Genomic DNA, 22,749 nt, shown 5'->3' with positions numbered 1-22,749 from the left:
TTCACATGAATCATTTGCATTTTATTCTGGATGAAGACAGCTAGTAAGATTAAGCAGCATTGCACTTTTTCATTAACGTATTTAACACTGGGCAAGGTAGTGGAATTTTCATATTCATTAAGGAGTGTAGTAGCCTACCACACCGCTTCTCTTCTTTACTTGTTTCTTTGGAAAATGTAACAATTCTCAAGGCTTCTTATCACTGAGCTCCCATCCAAACTGAACATCGTTTGCTCATCTCTTCGACCATGCTTCACTTTCTTTTATAACAACAATGCTCCTGGCTGTCGTCCTGCCTTTTGGAGTCCTCATTTAAGGTTACTTTCATTGCTCTTCCTTCTACCTTTATCTACTTGCAGAAGCCTCCTAAAATTCAGTCTTTCTCCTTTAGCATTTCCCATCGTGGAGAACTCATCCACTCTCATTGCTTCTCATCCTGATTCAGTCTACAAACATTACTGTGTTTAATCTATGCATGTGGTGTTCTAGGCACTGAGTTCACAAGTTTGACTAAGGCAATATTCTTGTCCTCAAGGAGCTTAGAACTGAGTTGGGGAAAAGACAAAAAAGCAGTTATTGAGGTATAACAAGGACAGTGAGCCCAGTAGAGAAGCTAAGAGGATATCTGAGTCACAACTGAGTAGGAGGCGGCCAGATGTTTAAAAATATGCATACATACACATACATACATGTAATATATGATATGTGATTATTTTTGTTAGTGCCATCAAGTCGAATCAGACTCTTAGTGACCTTGTGTACAGCAGAGCAGAACCCTGCAGCATCTTTTTGCGCCATCCTCTCACCTTCTGGTGCAACATGAGACAATGCTCCGCTGCTATTCATAGGATTTTCATGGCCAATCTTTTGGAAGTAGGTGGCCAGGTCCTTCTTCTTAGTCTGTCTTAGTCTGGAAGCTCTGCTGAAACCTGTCCATATCATGGGTGAACCTGCTGGTATTTGAAATACCTGTGGCATAGCTTTCAGCATCACGGCAACACGCAGCCACCACAGTGAGACAACCAACAGATGGGTGGTGTGGTTCCCACGACCCAGGCGGTGGCAGTGAGAACGCTGAATCTTAACAACTAGACCACCAATATGATTATATAACATGTAATATATAATGTATATGTAAGGTCATTCCAGAAAGCAGAAGCAACATGCAAAAGATTTGAAGGGAAGTGAGAGCATGACAGGATAATTCCTAATTCTCCATGAGCAAAGCAGATTACTTACACAAATTGAAACCTTTCAGTGTTCTTTAAGACTCCATTTAACTGTCTTCTTGCAACATTAAACTCAACATGCCTAAACAGACTCAAAAGCTGTGCTGTCTAACAGAAATAGAATGAAAGCCATGCGTAAAACTTAAAAACATTTAGTACCCGCAATTTAAAAAGGAAAAAGAAGCAAGTAAAGTCCACTTTAAAATATATTTTATTTAAACCAATATATCCAAAATATTACCATTTCAACATGTAATAAATACAAATATTATCAAGGGTATATTTTAAATTCTTTGTTTAAACTAACTCTCGAAAATCCAGCATATATTTTTCAATTACAGCACATCTCATTTACCACTAGCCACATTCCAAGTGCTCAACAGCCACATGTGGTTAGCAGCCACCTTATTGGATAGCCGAGCTCTAACAGAACTAAACAGGAAAGTATTGGCACACGAATCAACAGACAGATGAGTGAAACAACAAAAACAACAAGTACAAAAATAGATCCAATACAAATGTCAATTTATTATATTACGAGGTGGCATCTCAAATCAGTGAGATGAGGATGAAATTTTTAATAAATGGTACTACAACAAATGGATAAGATTCAAAAGACACATTTTAACCCTTGTCACATAAATTCTAAATGGATCAAAGATAAAAAATATAAAAGTAAAACCATAAAATTATTAGAAGAAAATATAGACAAATTTCTTTATAAGCTTGGAGGAATAAGTTCTCTCTAATTCTTACTCAAAAATGCAGAAACCAAGAAAAAATGAATAAATTATACTGCATTAAAAAAAACACACCAGAAATAAACGCAAAAACAAAGGACAAAGTCGGAACAAAAATGTCAACTGATGTCAGAAACAAAGGGCTGATACCCTTAACAAATAAATAGCTTCAAGACATAGAGAAGAAAAGAACCAGCAGTATGAAAAGAAATTAGGCAAAGGAGATGAGAAGACAGATCTCAGTAAGAGGAACACAAACAGTTCTTAAACACATGACAATGTCTTAATTTTCATTTCTCACCTACATACTGACAAAAATGCTGAGGTGTGATAATATACTCTGTTGTCAAAGCTATGGGAAGATAAGCACCTGCATAAACTGCTGGTGAGAATATAAAGTGGGATATGCCCTCTGGAGGGTAAGTTGCCAAATCCATCAAAATTACTAATGCTTTACTCATTTATCCACTTCTGGAACTGACTCAGATACCCTTTCACATGAACAAAACGGCAAGTATACTAGGGTATCACTGCAGCATCGCTTGTAGTAGCAAAAAGTTGGATACATACCAAGAGTCCTTCAATAGAGAGCTGTTAAATGATGATACAGACATACACAGCATGCTATGCAACTACTAAAAAAGCAACCAAACAAACAAAAAGGATGACTGTCTCTGTATACAGACATGGAAAGAACTCCGAAACATACTTTAAGTGAAAAACTCAATGCGCAGAACACACACGTATATGTATATACATATGTATCTCTCAAGAGAACCGTCTTTCTCTCCAAAAACATTATATATAGGTATACGTATACACACACACACACACATATACACAAGCATATATGTATACATACATACGTATAATGTTACCTTTTGTATGAGAAAAGGAGAAATAAAAATATTTGTTTTGATTCACATATATTTGCATAAAGAAACACTGGAAGAGAGCCCACCCAGAGTGGGTAGCTGGGAGTGGGGCGGTTGAGGAAGGAGTCATGATTTATAACTATGGGAAAGTATTACCTATTCACAAAAACTAACAAAGTACCAAATACATAAGTGCTTATGTGTATTTGTGTGCGTGAGTGTATGTGTGTGCACTACTTTTTGAGATAATATGGAAACGGGAATCATTGTTGGCCATCAGGAAACTTTTGTTCTAAGCCTGGCTTCTCTGCAATTAGCTATGTTACACTGCCTCTAATTTTCATTCTTGATTCCACTAAAATAAATGAATGTTAAAGGTTTCAGCCTTATTATTAGAAGGATGTTTTAACTTTCTGGATGAATTATAACAAGATGAAATTAGGAATATTAGAGTAAATGTGAAGGATGGAAAAAATGAGAAGAAAGACTTGAAGCAGTTGGAGGATATTTAAAAGAGTTGGAGTGAACAATGGAAGAGAGAGATGAAAAAGGAAAAGAGTATATTTCTCAAAAATGTTGAGGGTCCAATTCAGGTTGGTGATCATGAATCTGCCTAGTTATGTGGTTTTCTCTGTGTTTGAGAAAGTGCACAGATGGGTTCATCCATTGTTGGGCTTGCTAGTCAGATGAAAACAAACTATAATAGGGGAAGGAAGTAGAAGGTTTGATTAAAGTCTGGCTGAAGCTTTGGACTACGGAAAATAAGCTGAATGGTAGGGGGTAGACACTGAAAATCAGAGGAAGGAATAGTGGAGAAGAAGAAAAGAGAGGGCTAAAGATGTCATTGACTGAACTAGCTGGAAAGATAAAAGCTGGGATAAAGAATAGGGTATGGAAAATTTTGTTCAATGACACACCAATCATAATGAGTTTCCCATGCTCCAAATTTCTACACTTCTTACACTCTCTACTCCAAAGTAAGGCTTAGTTTTGCTATCTCAGACATTCGTGCTGCTCAGACTTTCTTGCTATTCAAACTTCCTTGGTTCAAATCCTGGGTCTGCCACTTTTTACCTGTGTGGCATTAGAAAAGTGACTCAAATTTTTGTGCTTCATCTATAAAAGAGAGAAAATATTGATAAAACCTGCTTAAGCTTATTGTCATCTTTATTATTTTGAATCAAGGACCATCAAACAGTTAAAATATGACAAAATGCTTCCTTACTCATTGTGAGACAAATTCTAATTTCAGAGATGTAATGTGAAAAAAATATACATCTTGGGTTTGATTCTTATTGAGTTAGTTTGTTCCTTCTCACTATGCAACCTGGGCTTTCTAAATTAATATTTCTAAGACCAGATTAAAGATTTACTGTAACAAAATTACAGTCCATTAATGTTCATTGCCAACCCACAATCCTGCCAGAAGTGACTCTAAAACAGCAAAATAAATTGGCCAAATTGTATTCACCCTGAAAGGAGGGGTAAGATATTTTCATGCCTTCTGTAGACAATACTTATGGATAAATGTTTCTAGTAGAACAATTACCAATTACAGTATGTCTTGTCTTCTTTGTGTTTATATAACAATTGCAGCTTATTGTGCCTGTTTATTTATGACCTTTTATTTATGACACTGCAGAAAAATTAGGGATAAGGATGTTATGATCCACAAATCAGAAGACTGCATATAGTAGAAAAAAAGAATAAGGATTTGGAGGCAACCTTTTCTGTATTGTTATCCTACCTCTGTTGGTTTGTGTTTGTGTGAATTTGGATAAATTACTAACCTTCTCAATCCTCAGTTTTCTAATTTGCAAAATGGGTATAATAGTATTATTTAATAGAATTATTGAAGAGTTAAATAACATTTTACTCTATTAAGCACCTAAACACATTAGGCTTGAATGCTTTTCCCTAACCACTTACACTGCTTTCTGCCCTGGCATCTCTAACAGTGTAAGGTTAAATAACAAGGGAATGCTTAGAAAGTTGGACCTGATACAAAACGGCTCTATGGTTACTAAGATTACTACCCCCATCCTCCTCCTGCTATGTTATTTAGTCACTTCCTCTTTTCTCAATATTCCGTTAAAAACAGTCTTTTTCTCTTTAGTTTACGATTGATTATCTGGGAAAGGGCCGGTAACGCTCTTTGTGAATAATGCTACATATTGAATTGAGTACAAAATAGCTGAAAACAGTCTGAGGCAGTTCTAGTTGGCACACAAATCAATTATAGATCATCGTTTAACAGAAACCAAAACACGGACACTCACTAGAGAACCAATTTTGCCCTCAACCTCTTCCTGAGAGAAATAAGAAATATTCTATTTATAAAATTTCCAACCTATCCCGTTGACTTGTAGTAGGAGAAAAAAAAACTTTAAAATATCAATATTGCCATTATTTTGAGTCAGTAAAGAGTTGTCTCTATGGTGTGTAACCACAGGAGTTACTTGCAGTAAAACAGAAATTAGATTCTCTGCACCTGAAAGTATTATTTCATGGAAAATAGAGATACAAGAGAATGGTAAGAACATTTGGCATATCCACTATTATAGACTGCAAAAACCTGGGTAGGTGGGGCATAAATATCTCTTGTCTCTGTGCACATGCCTCTTTGCAATGTGACTTTGCTGATCCTTCCAGCAGGAGGTAGAGTCAATTTCTCTACCTGCTTATACTTCAGTGGGCCTTGTGACTCATTTTGACCAATAAAATGTGATGGGGATTATGTTATGGGAGCTCCAAGTCTATGCTTCAAGAAGGCTTGCAGCTTCCACTGTCACCTCTTTGGAAACCAATTACCCTGTAAAGAAGCCTGAGCTAGCCTTCTTGACAATTAAAGGCTACAAAGAGAGAGGGGGGCGGGCTAGATATGAGTGAGGCCATCTTTCGTCAATTAGGCCATTAAGCCTTCACATTACTGCTTTCACTGAGTGACCTCAAGTGAGACCTACTGAAAAGCCACCAAGCTGAGCCCAGCTGAAATTTCTTATCAAGTGAATCAAGAGCAAATAAAATGCTCACCTTACTCCACTAAGGTTTTTTTCTCTTTTCTGAAAAAGTTGGTATGTTTTATTAACTCCCAACAAAGTTATTCAAAAGATTAATAATAAAAGTTTGATATATATTATTAAAAATTGCAACTTTCGGGCCCAAACAAAGCAAGCTATAGCAAAATGTGTTCACTTCTTTTCTTCTGATGTATCGGCCATAATTTGCTCTACACCCTCTACTTCTGCTGGAGCATGTTTTGAATTCCATTTTTCAGAGGAATGATTGGCCCAGGGTAGCTAGTAAAGAACACTGGCATTCCAGATATACAACACCCTCCTCGGATCCTCTGGAGATCATATCTCCTTCTTCTCATAGAGTTGGCCACATTTGCGTTTTTAACAGTTCCTTGTTGCCATAACTTCATGTTTGTTTTTTCCAGATCCTACTTCTACTGAAGACACTTCTTCAAAAACAAGATGCGAAGAAGTCCAAAACGGTTGCATAAATATCTGGCTTGACTAAATTCCAGTCTACATCTTCACTTCTATTTGTGAAAGCAATGAAATTTGAGTTAAAGAAGATACTTTTGACTCCTTAAGTCCTAAATACCCGCTTTACCAGAAGGGAGCAAATGCCACAGCTGATGTGGGTAAACCCATGGTCCTCGTCTCAAAAATTGGTTTTCTTCTGATAAACTTCAAACTGCCAAAATCAGGGATATTTTATGTTTGAATAGACATATTTCATATGCAGTTCCAGCTAACTGATGTTGAATCATTTCCTTGGTGAAATAGATATTGAAACTAAACAACCCTACTTTTTACTTATATCATTGTTCTATACGTATATCATTTGGTGACTTAGTGACCAGGCAGATCGTTGGAAAAGTCGCCTTTATACATATTGATAAAAGAAGTTGTTTCTTAATCGTATGCAAATTTATCATTGCGGGAGAATCACCAGCACAGCCCCGCAGCAGCGGCCACAGCTTCCCCGAGCCACTATCCCTGGCGTGATGTGTTACACTGCAACAGACAACTGATACATCCACCAAGAGGGAGTCAGCACACTGCGGAGAAGAATATTGAAAAGAAAGAAGGTAATCTGTGTTCAAGTCCTGGTCGCATCATAGATTAGCCATGTGGAACTGAATGAACCTCTCAACCTCTTCAGGTCACAATTTTTTCTTGTGCAAACAGATTTCATTGGACAGTATTTTAAGTCACCTCAGCTATAAAGTTGATGCTTCTAAGTTACTATAGCTGACAGCCATTGTAGATCCAAATTAATTGAAGCTTTGGTTTCAGAATACCACCTATTACTGTCTAGAAAGCCCAGAATTTCACCTGCTAAAGGAAGATGACATCTGTTATCTCTCTGAGAACAATGATTCTGCAAAAAGTCTAAGGGAAGCTGCTATTTTGAGAGACAGTTTCTTTTTACCAGCTGAATAAATACAATATGATCAGGTGAGTTGTACTGGCCTGTGTGTATAAACCTAACACTAAAGATGAACTTACAGAAGCTTTTAAACTCTTCCTGATTTTAGAGCAAAATTATTTCAAAAACTCCTTAGCCATGGCAATAAACCCTAACTGGAGGAACATGTGGAAACACAAATATTTGACTGAAAATGCTGCATCAAGTTTTCAGAGTTCCCACTTCCTAATGTTCTCATGTCATTTTAGGTAGCAAGAACCAAAAATGACATATTGTGTATTATCCAAAATTCAGTTCAACTGTAGACATCATTGAATATACTTATTTTAAAGCTGGCTAAATGTTAATCAAGTGTTTTGAATGTAAACATTCCTCAAATAGACCAAACATTTGCAATTAGCTTCAGGAAAGGCTTATGGCATCAGTGAAAGTACCCTTTATCTGGGGTCGGATATCCAGTTGAGGCTACAATCTGTCTCTTAGCTGTGTGACCCTGTACAAACCATTAACTTCTCTGAGCTGCAGTATCGTGCTCTATAAAAAAGTGATGATGATACCTGACCTGACTATTTCACAAGGATATTGTGAGGATCAAATCAGAGGATTCAGTGGAAAGTTTTTTACAAATCTCTACTGCCAAAATCCAGAGGAAAGGAAAAGTGAGGGGCCAAGACAATTCTCAAACCAATGCAATGCCTGAAAGTCTGTTTCATGTTCATAAACCTGTAAGGTTTGGGATAAAAATAATTAATGCCAGAAGTAAACTTTGTGTTTTCTTTTTTATGACCATTTTCTTCTGTTAATTGATTTTTTTTCCCATTTTCATTTTTCTGCCCTTTTACTTTTTGTACCATGTGGGCTTCTCACTCAAGTGTTCAGTAACTCAACCAACAAACATTTACTGAGCACCTAGTGAACATGGAGGACAGAGATGGTCAAGATCTGGTCCCCGGTCCGAAGAGCTCACATTCAAACAGAATGTCATACAAACAGCAAGTCATCCGAAGGGAATGAAAAACAAGAATAATGAAAACATGGCGAAGATGGTAAAGGAGCAAAGAAAAACAACTAACTGTCTTTTCTGAGACGGAGAGAAAGACGCACTGGAACAACCTCTCAAAGGGAGTGGCCTTTGAGCTGAATCTTGAAAGATGAGAAGAATTTTTCTAGGCAGACAAGTGACCTTTGAAGTAAATCATAAAGATCACAGCATATGCTATAAACTGCAATTAATAATGATAAAAATAATAATTTTGAGAGCTAACATCTATCATACATTTGTTAGGTGGCAAGGAAGGAGTTTAGACTATATACTTTAAAGGAAAGGGAAGATAGTTTTTCATACTTTTTAGAGTATTTCACATACTAACTACTCAATTCTTGATTTGTTTTATTTACATAATCTTTTGCAAATTACTGCCTCTAAATTGTGCCTTGGTACTGTGATGCTCTCCAATGAAAATTTACCTCAACGCCATGCATTTAGCAGTTTTTAAAATGCACACTTTAGATCAATGCAAAAGAGAATAACTAATGATTAGTTAACAAATAGAAGCCATAATAATTTAACAATAATATACTTTCAGAATCTAATGTTTCTGTTTACAAGGTGTTTAATCTTTTTAAAAAATTGCAAATAAAATGCTAACTATTGGAACCATTACCATTTTAACTTGCTCTTTCTCTGACATCAGTGAAAAGGTATTATTTATCACACTAAGTATATATTATAATCTTGTGTTGATAGTAAAAGATCAAAGATTACCTTGCATCAAACAGAATTATGATGCCATAACATTTTATCTTGTTACAGCTGATATCAATCACTAGGTGACAGTGAGCTGCAGAGGAGATTTCTCAGTCAATATCTCTGACATGCTCAAATATCTGAAATACAGCAACCAACTTCGATGTGCTTTGGTTGTGAAAGTGAAAAATGTAGTACAAACAAACAAGTGGCTGATTGTTAATATCATACATGTTGGTGAATCCACTTGGTTTCTGAGCGCCTGGCTAGTATTTTTACCTAGAACCTCATCAAAGGAGAGGAAAGTCAGTGTCAATAAAAGAGAAAGTGGAACATTGTTTTAAATGGAGACGTAAGAGTGGTAACAACGTCGATCACAAGATTAGGGCAAAGACCCCTCCTGGTGGAACTCTCTGGAGACACATATATTCCCACTCTTTCATCAGAGAGCTATACAAGGCCCTGACTGAAGTCACAAATCTCCCAAGCAAATCCTCTTTCTCAGGAAGGGTCACAGCCTCTTTCCTGCGTCTATTTTGAGTTATATCATGTGCTCGCTCAATGGGTAATCTGGGCCAACTTTTTCCCTTCCTTGTGGTTTTGTAACTGCAGAGGACTTTTCCTCCCTTCTCATTATGTTAGTGGCTTTGCTTTTTAGAGAAAGATAGGGCAGGGCCCTTGAGTTTTTGCAATGTGCAGTGTGCACTCAGTGTTATCAAATACGTAAGCTATAGAAAGCAAAACACTGTAGTTGTAAAATCTTTGTTCATCTTCATGCGTAAATTTTACAGCATGCTGATTCATGTCAAAAACTCATTCCTTTGTCATATCTGCTTCTTTCATAATATTTCTTTAAATGCAATTACAGAAGAAAAAGAGCTTTATTATAAATCCAAAACTTTAATGTTTCTAAGGACTAACTGGATAGTAAAGTATTTAGCATTTGGAAATTGTTACACTATTTACATTAAAAACAACAGTTGTCTACTCTGTGAATCATAAAATCATTTGCCTGAAAATTTTCTCTTCTCTTTTTTCTTGTGTCAAGATGGTCCTACACTACATCATGGAGAACACAGCAAAACCTTACCAAACTTGCAAAATTATTGGATAGGGACATTCATTTTTATGCAAAGTATATGCATATTCATATAAAACAGTTTGAAAAAATGTATCAGATATAATTAGCATGTTTATGAATCTATTTGCTCTGCTATTAAGTAACAAATTTGTAGTAACCATGGCAACTGCAACATCACAGGCACAAGTTCTATTTTTGTAATAATATGAGTACCTTTCTTAAAGCAACATTCGTGCTCAGACTTTGCATTTTTTAAATATTAAGAGTTTTAAAACATGACTTCATTTTTCGTTATATAAGGGCAGATTTTATATTTTGAGTTTATTGTAAATTAAAAGCTGTTTCTCTTTTGTTGTATGTGTGTCTGTATGTGTATATTTGCCAAAATAATATTTAAGTGTAAAGGGAAAAAACATGGAATATTAGGGGCATGTTAACACATGATTGCAAGATTGTTAACTGTTTAAAATTCCGTTTCATTTGAAACAGTAAAAACATATTAGTTTTCCAAATTTCTAAAATAAAAATGATAGTCATATATGGATTTCCCATTTGAGTTTTGAGTTTTGTGCAAATTTTCTTCTTCAATCTTAATCATTATACTTTATCAAAATCTAGGTAGTAACATTTTTCTCCATAGTCAATTTGAGGACATGTTTTGGTTAATAATTTTTTAAAAGAAATTAGTTGAACTATTACTCGTTTTCATGATCTACTTAAGCACCTTCACTTCTAGACACGTCACTCTGGGCATTTTATGTAACCTTTCCAAACCTCACTTTGCTTTCATGTAAAATGGAGACAGTAAGGATACCAACATGATAGTGTTGCTGAGAAGGTAAAATCTGAAAATGCCAGTAGGATGAACATACTTTCACATTCTTTTAAAATTACAATTCTACATTCAGGTGTATTTTCTTACAAAAGTCAAATCTAATTCTGAAATGAACCATTTCAAATAATACAGACTCTACAAAATTCTGATTACTGTATTCTCTCAAAAAGTGACAGAGAGAAAATGGGTGTCTGGAGAATCAGGTGATGAGATTGGCTGAAGGAATCAAGGAAAAGCAACTCTTTTCTTTTTTAAAAAAAAATTCTGTCCTGGATTTGAGCCCCAAATCAACCTCTCACTGACTCCCATTTCCCTTAACTATATATTAATATACACAGATGATATCATATAAATATAATATAAAGCAGCCATAATACTTTATGACATAATATTTGTCAATAACCTTAGTCCCCACCCTTCATTTTTAAGTTGTATAGACTTTGGGGAGTAAAGAGAGAGCTAAAGAGAAGCTAAGAGTTTCAGATGAGTTTGACCTTTTTAGTTATGAGCTCTGAAAAGAGAAAAAACTGGAAGAGAATTTCTCTGGACAGACTATGGTGGAGCTAGGACTCGGTTGGCCTTGAGAAGAGTGACTACAGTCTGAGGTGAAAAGGTAATACTGTAGCCCAGATGGAAAGGCCTTGCTCATCCTGAGACAGAGGAACAGGCTCAGAGGCAAACTAGAAGGTAGATGGTGAGGGTGAGAGCAAACAGTAAGGGCAGGCCAGTGATGTGGAAACTTGGCCAGTAAGGGAAGGGAAAACTCAGGAAAGATAGAGAGAGTCTGTAAACGGGTGATTGTCCTCATCTACCTACGTGTTCAACACTACCCTGACCATCCAACTTAAAAATGTCAGGGGGCTGGCCCCGTGGCCAAGTGGTTCATGTTTTGCACACTCCACTTTGGCAGCCTGGGGTTTGGGGGTTCAGATCCCAGGTGAGGACCTACTTCACTCATCAGCCATGTTGTGGAGGCATCCACATACAAAGTAGAGGACAATTGGCACAGATGTTAGCTCAGAGCTAGTCTTCCTCAAGCAAAAGAATAAAATAAAAAAGGAGGATTGGCAAGGATGTTAACTCAGGGCAAATCTTCCTCAGACACACAGAAAGAATTCAGCCCCATTCCAGCATTCCTGTTCCCCTTTACTCTCTCTGTTTTCTTCATAGGACTTATCCTTTTGGAACATGCTATATAATTTACTTCTTTATCATACTTTGTGTCTGTTTCTACCCACTAGGATGTAAACTCTGAAGGCCTGTATCTCTTTCTTCACTGCTGTGTCCTCAGTGGCTGTCAAACACTCAGAAAATATTTGTTGAATGCATAAAGATTTACCTGGAACATAATAATCACACAATAAAGATTGTTATTACTACTATACTTCTTCATTATATTCATTTTCTTCTCAAATTGTCTAAAAATAGGGTCATCCTGAAGCTGCTGGTAATGAGAATAATGAAGATCTGCATTATCTTCTTTAGGAAAAAGAACTTAATTTTGGTTAGATCCACCACTAAAAAAAGATTTAAACATAAATACTACCCTAATCTTCCAAAAGACTATAATCTATGGCAGATTGGCCAAAAATTACTCCATTAAATTATTTGGTCAACCAATTTAGTTTATTAAACCGAACAACTACAGCCAATTATCCAAATCAGATGATAACTTGCCAATGAGTCTCATATTTACCTACTTTGCAGATTTCATACATATTTTTATCTTTTTAAGACTTGCTCTTTATTCACAAAAATAATTTTGAAAAAATTTGAGTGAAAAAAAATTTGAAGAGTCTATCCCTTCTGCTGTATAAAAACCCCAAGGCTAAGTTACTTACTGTAGAGTAGATACACAAAATGATTTGTTATCATTTAGAAATTTAGGGAGAAAATTAATGACGATGGTAAGTGTGATTAAGTCTAATTTATCTCAGCCAATGCAGGCGACATAAATTCTCTCTAGTCAAAGTCAACATTTGTCAAGCTGACCTACCTTGTCTTATTTTCTGTGTGTATTTCAGAGGCATAGAAATAGAAGTAATTTGCTAAGCAATAATGTAGTTAGTGATGTACTAAATAGGACTCACAATCTTCCTAATGATAGAAGAGACAGGCTGTGAAAACAAGGGGGAAAGAGTATTGCCTATGTCTTATGAAGAAAAGGAAAAAGTGATCCTGTGGATAGGGTGCACTGCTAGCAGTTGGTGACACAATCTAGATCAGATTGAAAGGTCAGTGAGATGAGAGGACCATAAACCAGTCACTTGTATTTTAGGAGCCTCCTTACAGGAAATTTAGAAAGAAAATTTCTACTCTAGTTTACTATATCAAAGAGAACGGGGAAGATCTGGGTGCTTACAGAACTAATCTTATTTCAGTTGTCTCAACAGAGTTGTGCATTGGTTAGAAACCACGTATCACGATGGTTGAAAAGGATTCTGTTTGCGTGTGCTGTATAGTCAACTGCTCTAACGAAAAGATTTCAAATGCATCCTGTTTCCACTTAATGTTTATTCATTCCTTCCAGAGAAAATATGTTAAGGTTAAATTAGAAAATAATAGTATCCATTGTAAACAATTAGCAGTTTCAAAAATAATACTAACCAATGAATAATCCAAGTGCAAAGGGCCTTAGAGACAGGTAGGAAAACAGGCTTTAATTCCTTCTCATGCTGTGGTGGAGGTCACTTTGCAAAATTTCTACCCCAGTTACAGAATTGGAGCTAGGTCCGGCTACACGCTATTTCTAGCTCCCTTCTCCTTCGACTCCAGATGTGATTTCATGACTTTTCATCTGCAACAGAATGTGAGCAGGAGTTACTGCTATCTGTAGGTTAAGCTACTTCTAAGTCTGGCCTGTACAGCTCCCCAAAACACCCCTCCAGGTTCTTCCCTGCATCCTATGGATAGGAATGATGATCTCAGATATCATGCATTTAGGATGGTATCATTGTTGTCAACCTGTATTCTCAAATGCCATTCATTCATTCAACAAATATATATTGAGTGCTTCCTACGTGCTAAGTAATATGTAGTTCTAACAATTTATAAAATTAGACTTATTAATTAATCAAAATGATTAAAGTATTATTTCAATAAATTGAATCATGCCATCCAAAAATGAGATTTCGTAACATATTTAATGATGTGAGAAATGAGTGTGATATGATTTAAATTGAAAAATTCAAGACATAAAGCTGTCTAGATAGTATAATTCTAATTTTGTTTGATGTTATAAAGGTTGTACAGGCTCACTTAACACCTGCTTCAACTCCCTTCAGCAGCATAGGTTCAAAAGCTAAAAACGATCTATTCTATATCCCCTTGTAGCTGAGGCCCCAGATGTGACTTGGATTCCTCTTTCAGTTGAAAGAGAGCTACGCAGAGAGAGAAGGAGAGAGGCAGGGTACAAGGCACCATCCAGGGTACGGGTGTGGATCAGGGTAACAGAGCAAGACGCTAGAGCCAGCAGTCATGAGGAGAGCTTCCTAGTTTTGCAGTTTCCTGATCGTGGCAGACACAGCAGTTCTCTGGGTTCTGCTGTGGTTTGGAGTCACTTCTGAGAGCTTAGCCTAGAGGCTGTTTTTTCAGCCCTCCAAAAATTCTGTCATCTACATATATTCTCTAGTAAAGTATTTTGTGCTTAAACTAGCTAAAATGGTGTGTGTGTGCGCACGTGTGTGTGAGTGCATGTACACTATTTCTGAATTCTTAGATTAAAGATGTCTTAAAACAATTTCTGAGTCGAATCTGTAAATCCTTGGCAACTACTACAATTTTGATTACATACAAAAGGCTTATTCTCCCTAAGTATTTCAATTCCAAATTTAATGTTCTAGTTATTTCTGAAATTATTCTTTATTAACCATATTCTAGTCCTATATCACGATTTTGATAATATGAAATCATTGAAGTGCTAACTTCTCTGAAAATGCTGTTACATAAAACATTTATATTCACAACACTAACTACACTCCAAAAACATGTAATTAAATGCTTTTATGGTCCTTAACAAAAAACATTAATACAAATTGTAAACTCTGAAGGTTGTAGCTGGCACTGGCTCCAGTGGAGCCAAATCAATTGAACACTGTAAATAATTTTTATTTTTTAACGTAATACTGTAATAGTTATTTCAATTAAAAAATGTTTTTGTTTTTTCCTAAAAACAAAATAATCCAGAAATCTTCCAAACCGTATATTTAGATATTATATGTGCACAGGGTTTTTGCAATAAAGTTTATGATTATTAAAGAGGCATTTATTATGTCTAGATCATTTATGGTGTCAATCTGAACTGAAAATGCACATTTCCTAGCACAACCACGGGCAGGCTTCTTAATTAACATGTAAATGATGTTGACAATATACTCAATTGGTATTTTAAAATGAGAAATACATGGCCATATTTCCCTGTTGGAAATTGATAGGCCCTCACAAAAGTAAAAAAACAATAATAACAATAATAATTATTATCAACTCCTTTTGAATAAAAAACACCTCTGAACTTCCTCTATATCCATACTTAGGCCATGACGTATTAGGAAAAAAATGCTGTAATCCATGACATTATATAAAATATTGTATAACTAGAGTTGCATCTGTATCTTGTGCATTTATTACAATAATTTTGTCATTTGTTTAATCGTCGAATAGGTATTGACTGCCTCCTTTCAACCAATTGTTTTGCCCTGTACAACAGTGAAGAAGATAGACGTAGACACATGGATCTGAAAGGCTGGAGGATGAGACAAATAACAAACATGTAAGAGGCAAATAAACATGTCCTCCCAAGTTAAGACAATGTAAAGTGCTGCCGTCAAAGGTAACGGGTCAGGATCTACATAGATGGGGGGGCAGGGAAAGTTCTCAGGGGAGACATCATCTAAACCGAGACCTGAAGGATGAGTAGTAGCCAGCCACACAAATATGGGAGGAAAAGCCTTTCCTCAGGAAGAGAACTGACCTTGTGAGTATCCTCAAGCAAGAATGAGTTAGCCTGGAGTGTTTGAAGAAATCAAGTGTTATGTTATTAAATTATAACAACATATATGGCTATGTATGTATATACAATTACATATACATATCATATGAAATGCATGTTAGAATAAAATTGACCTATGGTGTAAAATTTCTCCCAACTCCAAAATGCTAAACTCCACGCTTGCATGACAAATGTAATTTTCCTTCTTTGTCTATATGCTTATAGCTCAGGCTAGATGATATTGCAGTTGAAAACCAAAAAGAATCTCAGAGTTAATTTCTCACTCATGCTACATGTCTTCTGGGTGTGTGGGGGGTGGTAGTGGGAAGAGCTGAGGGCCTTGCTCTTCATCTTCCTCATACCAGGACCCAGGCAGAGAAGTTTCCCAGGCAAAAATTGTGATGCACTGCACAATGCCTCTTAACACTTCCATGGAGAAGGACACACAGCACTTTGGCTCACACTTCCTTGACCAACACAGGTAACATGGCCACAACTAACTCCAGTGCTCTGAAGGAGAACAGAAAATGTTTGGTGAACAGCATTGATAAGTTTAAATAACGGAGAGAGAGCAGGAGGGAGGGAGGGAGAAAGGACAGGGGAGGGAGGGAGAGTGATTCTGATCGCGTCATCAAAAAGTTCACACAGAATAAAACACTAGGTTTTTCCATTTAAGTAATGAAATGGGATGAATAAAAATTCTCAATAACACAAATCTCCAATCTTACATTATCAAATTCTGTAATGGTCGATATTTTAATTCAATTGTGAATTAGCTAATTTTACTTCATTTTAACTCTTTCTTCTAGAACTCTGAAACTTCAGAACTCTAAAACCCCAGCAAATAAAGGTTGATATTACCTGGATAAGACTGCCTTTCTTATTTACTTTCAATCTGTATCTATTATGCTCTTTTTCAGGAGAACAATGTCATAACACTTGTGACAGGCTTGTGATGATTAATTACCCAAATATTTTAAATGCATTTGTTAATATTGTTGCACAAATATTTTGCAATACATGACTATCCACCTTCAATGCACTTTTATTCTCTTCCTTCCATATTCCATTCCTTTCCTTTGATCAGAACTGCTTAGGAAAAGAAGAGGGTCTCTGACTACTTGGGAATGTTTGTGAAGTACACTCTTCATTGCTCAACCAGGGCCTGCTGCACCAGACCTGGCTGTCACGCTCTGCCAGGTAGTACAGTCCCATAGGTGGCTCCCGGTCCAGCTGCCATTGGCTGGGACTCACTTTCTGTGCCTCCTACAACTGCTTTTTGCTCATCTCCTCAACTGTGATATGACTACCTTTTTACACAAATATTCATGAATGTGTATACAAATGTGTACATTTATGCATGTATAATTCATGAGTTATAATTCACTTAATTAACATATTCTAAATAAATTTAGAATACGATGCAGTATCAGTATTTTTTTCGCTACGGTGGAAATTTAAAACTTTTGTTTAATTGAATCGCAACAACTTTTTTTTTTCTAAAGTGGAAATGCCTTTCTCTATTTTTTTTTGAGGTTAATCTATTGTTTGTTAAAGTAAGAATAAGAAAACCGCTTATAATCACACTGCCCAGTTACAACTACAGTAAATAATGTACACAGGCTTCTAGACAATTTTCTATGAAAATATATATTTTTTAATAAACATAGTGTTTTGCTATTCATACTGTTTTGTTATTTTCTTTTACAATTTAAAAATATATCACATGCGTAATTGAGGGGAATGAGATCAGTCAAGAGGATTTGTGACGAGTTTTGCTCTAGCTAGCCAGTGTTATTTATTTTCATCCCCTCTTCAAGAAAAAATTTCCAGTAATGACCACTGAAGCATTCCCAAAAAAAAGAACATAGGTGGCACAAGAGCGTAAGAGGTATTCTCATTCCTGTAGGCTATGCAGCCATGAAAATCATAATGTCTTCACGCTGCTGTCCAAAGGACCATATAGATCAACATAGAGAATAACTCAAACCACTCAGAAGCCAGGCCTACAGAATAACTAGGATACAAGGAACACATATTTCCACACTTACACAGAATAAATACCCAAACCTAACAGAGCCAGCTCCTGAGCCGACTTCAAGCAGAGACTGTATCCATGAAGACATAGAAAGGAGCATAGCTTATAGGTGTGGAACACAGATAAAATAACCCTGGAAAGAGAATGTCCAACCTTCAGATGAAGGACTCCAAGAACAAGTGTGAGACGTGGTACATCAAAGTACCACATACTGGGAAACAAAGCAGTGAGAAAGTGCCCAAGACCAGAGGTAGCACTCTTGGGAAAGCACCACCTCTGGAAGAAAAAGGCCAGCTTGCAAAGAGTCCCCTTGGAGGCTTGCGGGTGAGAGAAAAAGAAGAAAGCAAAAGATGGAAGTTCAAGGGCCTGTACAAGCAAAAGAGTCACAAAACCAAAATACACTATCTTCCACCTCCCCAAGAGAAAAAAAATGCAATCAATTAAAGAAAACTAATATCACCATATTAAAAGAAGGATGTATTCTTGAAGTAAGAAACCTAACAAGCCACTTAAAGCTATCTTCTTGGTCTGCGTAAGACTTATTTCTAGTCTAAGAAAATCAAACATGTTTAAAATTTTTTAAAAAGATAGTGCCAAACAACATTTATACAAAACTATTGTCCAAGGAAAATAGAAACCACAAATCAAAATATTTCTACTTATATTCCTCTTAATGAAACTAAAATGAAGCAGAAGGAAATTCACTGAAAGATCCTTAAGCAAGAACTTACATTTTTTTAAAACTTAAATCATAATTTATAAACTTTAAAACATAAATGGGCAAAAAAATTATAAAGATATGAAGTGAGAATTGACAAACTCAGAAATAAATGTTATTTTTTTAAAGACAAAAATCATCTTAGAAGTAAAGACTAAATTACAAGATGCTAAGGGGAAAACAGATTCAACAACAACAAAAATAGATTGTGACTATAATATATTAAAGAAATGCAAGCATAGAGCTATGGCCATGAAAACAAAATAAGGCAGAACAAATCATAGATAATATGGTCGATATAGAAAATAGACATAAAACATCTAACATAGAAACAATTTGATCTCCCCCAAAATAAAAACAAAACAATGAAATATAATTAATATATAAAATTACTATCAAAGAAAAAAATTCTGGAAATAAAAAATGACCTTACTCCCACATTCAAAGGACCCATTGTGTATCTGGGAAAACTGACCTAGACAGTTGCTACTAACAGTATTTTTTAGATTTTAGACCGTAACAGTGAAGAAAAATCCTCTGGGCCTGCAAAATACACACACACACACCCACACACACACACACCCCACCTGTCTTTATCAATATAAATAGAAAAGGAAACAGATAAGCACATGAAAAAAATGTTCACAAAGTGTTAATAATTGCTGAACTAAGGATAAAGTTATATGGGTATCCACTGAATTGTTCTTTCAAATTCTCTAGACTTCATTTTTTAATAAAAAGAGAAAAATCATCACTAGTAAGCAAAAAGAAAAAGATAATGAACAATTTTTGTGTAAATAATTTCCTACATAATATCACTATTTTAATGGTTGTATAATATTCTTTGCGAGGATTGTTATATCTTTTTTTTAATCAATAACTCTTATTTGGCATTTAGGATTTGTTTCAATTGCTGCAAATCTTCAAATTTTGAACACTAGTTGAATTTTTTTAACAAATCAAATGAAACAAGAAAGAAATGAGACTGACTTCTAAAACAATTCCAGAGGAGATGATCTAAGAAAATGTTTTAACAATGTCGACATGAACAGAATAAATACAATCATCTTGAAAGACGAAATGATATTTGCTGTGTAAATATCATAGTTTGTTTTTAAAATTTTTTAAAGGAAAAGAAAGAACAAAAAAGTTAGGAAAAAAGAAAAGAGAAAATTTACTATTTTATAGTCACACTCAAAAAAGCAAAAAAAAAACAGTAGGGCTACTGGATATATCTCCAAAGATATCATGACTTCCTCTCCGCTTTTTCTGTTGTTGTTTGCTATACAAGTACTTCAATGTGTTTAGCTGATTGATTGATTGACCTAATATTTATTGAAACTCTGCCATGGAAAGCAACGATTAAAAATTAGATGGTCTGTTCTTCATACAGTTTACATTTTTTAGGGGACAAGTATGCACCTATCAGTTATAATATAGGTAACATAGGAACGTACCTGAGAACTATAACATAGGTAATACAAGCAAGTACATAATAGCTATACAATAGGTGGTGTGATATAGCCGTAACAGCAGCAGAGAAAGTACAGTGCAACATAACAGAGAGCAGAGAGTGATTGCTACAAATTTTTCAGAGGATGCTCAAGAACAGTGACAAATAGTTTCATAGAAGAGATAAGGTTGAGGACATGCACAAAGTGAGAGAAGGGCTTTCTCAGGGTACTATGGGAAATGTCTTATAGTCAGGGGAAAAAACACATAAAACAAGGCTCACAGGCCTTTGAGAACTCTTGGGTGAATGTATGGAAGCAAATATCCATGAGCTCTCTGAAAAAATACTATTGAGCACCCAGCATGGTGAGCCTTGACTGACAGGCTCAGGATTTTGAAATTTGTCCTTAGAAAATAAGAAGGAGTGTTGAAGGCTTTGAAGCAGCATGTGATGATAATGTGATGGTCACGCAGATGGTTATATGGCAGATGAGGCTCTGGTCTCAGTTCAACATTAGATGTAATACCCTGCCTTGACTTTGTACACTTGATACGCTCAACTAGGGTATCTCTCATATCTGTGGAAACATGGTTACTGCCTTAAAAACTCATTCCTGATCAAAAGTCGTAACTCTTCTCCTACTTTATACAATTATCCCTAATGGCCACCCCAAGGTTCTCCAGAGCATCCATATGGCTGACATGCTATAACAATGATAGAAGAATCAGCCCAAAGCTGTAATACACTAAATATACAAGTGAATGCTGACTAAGGGAATCAATTGCTTTCTAAATAGCCAGATGTTTGTATAGCATAGAGGAATCAGAGTTAGGTAAATGGATTTTTATTTCTGAATGTTTGGATATAAAATCAGCTCAGTCCAAAGGTTCTTCCAGGTTCCTAAAACATTCTTGATAAGCCTGGCAAAGTCAGTCACTTTCTCTCTTGCTTCTCTGTCCCTTTCACTCACAGGGATGAAGATAGTGCACTACATCAATAATCATGACTTTATTGGAAGTAAATGTGATTTTCTGGGTCTTCTGGAAAGTATTGTGCATTTAGTTGCTGTGTTTACATGATTTCAATTTGAAACCAACCTTTGAATGAATCTCCTCTGGCTGAATTGCTTTTAGTTTAGGCCTCATTTGATTTGGGCAGAAAAAGAAAAACCATGTACTGAAAGATAGAGCCAAATTTCCTGCATGCAAAAGTAGAGATGTCGCCCCCTTCCTCCTGAAGATTAAGTGATAAGGTTTAACAAACACTGGATTGGAACCAGAGACACTTGGGTTCTAGTCTCAATCCTGTCACATTAATTAATTCATTCAATAAATATTTTTTGAGCTTCCTATATGCCAAGCACTAGGTGTTGAAAAGAAAAAGATGACATCGACCTTGGGCAGAGAATCTAACTTACTTGGACTCGGCCTTCTCAAAAACTTTCTATATTTGACTATCTGCAGTCACAAACTTGAAACGATTTGAGGGACTAAGTACAGAATATGCAGAACAAGGATGAGATATGGTAATGGTGGTGAGGGGCTGTGGTATACTGGACAATACGTCCCGCCTGAAGGCATTCAAATTCCATTTTACAAAATATATTGGGGAAAATCCACATTGTGGGCCCTATTTGGAGGGCCACCAGTTTCTTACCCTTGAGCTATATGACTTCTAGAACAGTCTCTAGTCTTCACATCCCTTTCACACTTTAAAATGAATGAATGAATGAGTCAATGAATGCACAAATGAATCTATTTCTTTACAGCTTGACTTCTATTCGGTCTTCTAGATGTCCCTAGTCAAATTCAAATTTGGGGAGGAGTACCTTCTTCTGAGAGTTTGTTCTACAGCCATAGGAAGCAGACTTGGGGAAGAGTATGAAAGAAGAAAGAAAAAGGCACTGAAGACACACTTGGCCCACTTTGCAGTTTCAGTCTAAGTTGACCCCATCTAGATACCCTTCCACTTCCACACTTAGCTTAAACCCAGAATAGCCTTTTTAGTAAAATTCTTTTCTCAGATCTATGAGTTAGATTTGTTGCTAAAGAAGATACATTTTACAGCCTGTAAATTTCTAAAGTACAGTGTTTGGTACATGATAAGTATTCAGTAGATAAGACTTGTGAGCAGCCACACAACATTGTATATAAGAGCCATCCCTCCTAAATCAGAACTTGGTTTGAAACCAGGTTCCACTTTTTCTAGGTGAGTGACTTTGAACAAGGCATTCAGTCTCCATAAGTCTCAGTCACCTCATAAGACCTCCATAAGGAGTCGTTGTAAGATGCCATGGGATGTGTGACGTCTCCAGCACAATACCTGGCACTTAGCAAGAACTAAGGAAACATCGACCATTTTGTCAGCATTCATGAAGGCACTGCAGATTTTTTTAAAAATTCTCAGTTATCTTTTTGGAAATTGATATATAAAATAGGAGTGTACTATTGAATATATTGTAGAAAGTAATCTAGAAAAAGGAAGCCTTATATATTATTACTTGTAAAAATTATTACACATTGGATGGTTCCATAAAGAGTTAAATCAATGCTTTATCTTTCATAAGCCTAGCAAAAACCAAATGGCACAAGGATCAATATGAA

At 35.9% G+C, this 22,749-nt stretch overlaps 1 protein-coding gene and 1 pseudogene across 1 annotated transcript in view; both read right to left on the bottom strand.

Annotated features, from left to right (window-relative positions):
• Nucleotides 1-22,749, bottom strand: part of LOC123277643 (uncharacterized) — a 283,211-nt gene that overhangs the window by 247,444 nt on the left and 13,018 nt on the right. The gene's annotated exons all lie outside the window — the stretch shown is intronic.
• Nucleotides 6,036-6,587, bottom strand: LOC106828096 (NFU1 iron-sulfur cluster scaffold homolog, mitochondrial pseudogene; annotated as a pseudogene).

This window comes from Equus asinus, chromosome 16 (genome assembly GCF_041296235.1).
Source record: "Equus asinus isolate D_3611 breed Donkey chromosome 16, EquAss-T2T_v2, whole genome shotgun sequence".
NCBI classification, from domain to species: Eukaryota; Metazoa; Chordata; class Mammalia; order Perissodactyla; family Equidae; genus Equus; species Equus asinus.
The sequence above is the reverse complement of the archived record's forward strand: the minus strand, read 5'-3'. Positions and strand labels throughout refer to the sequence as shown.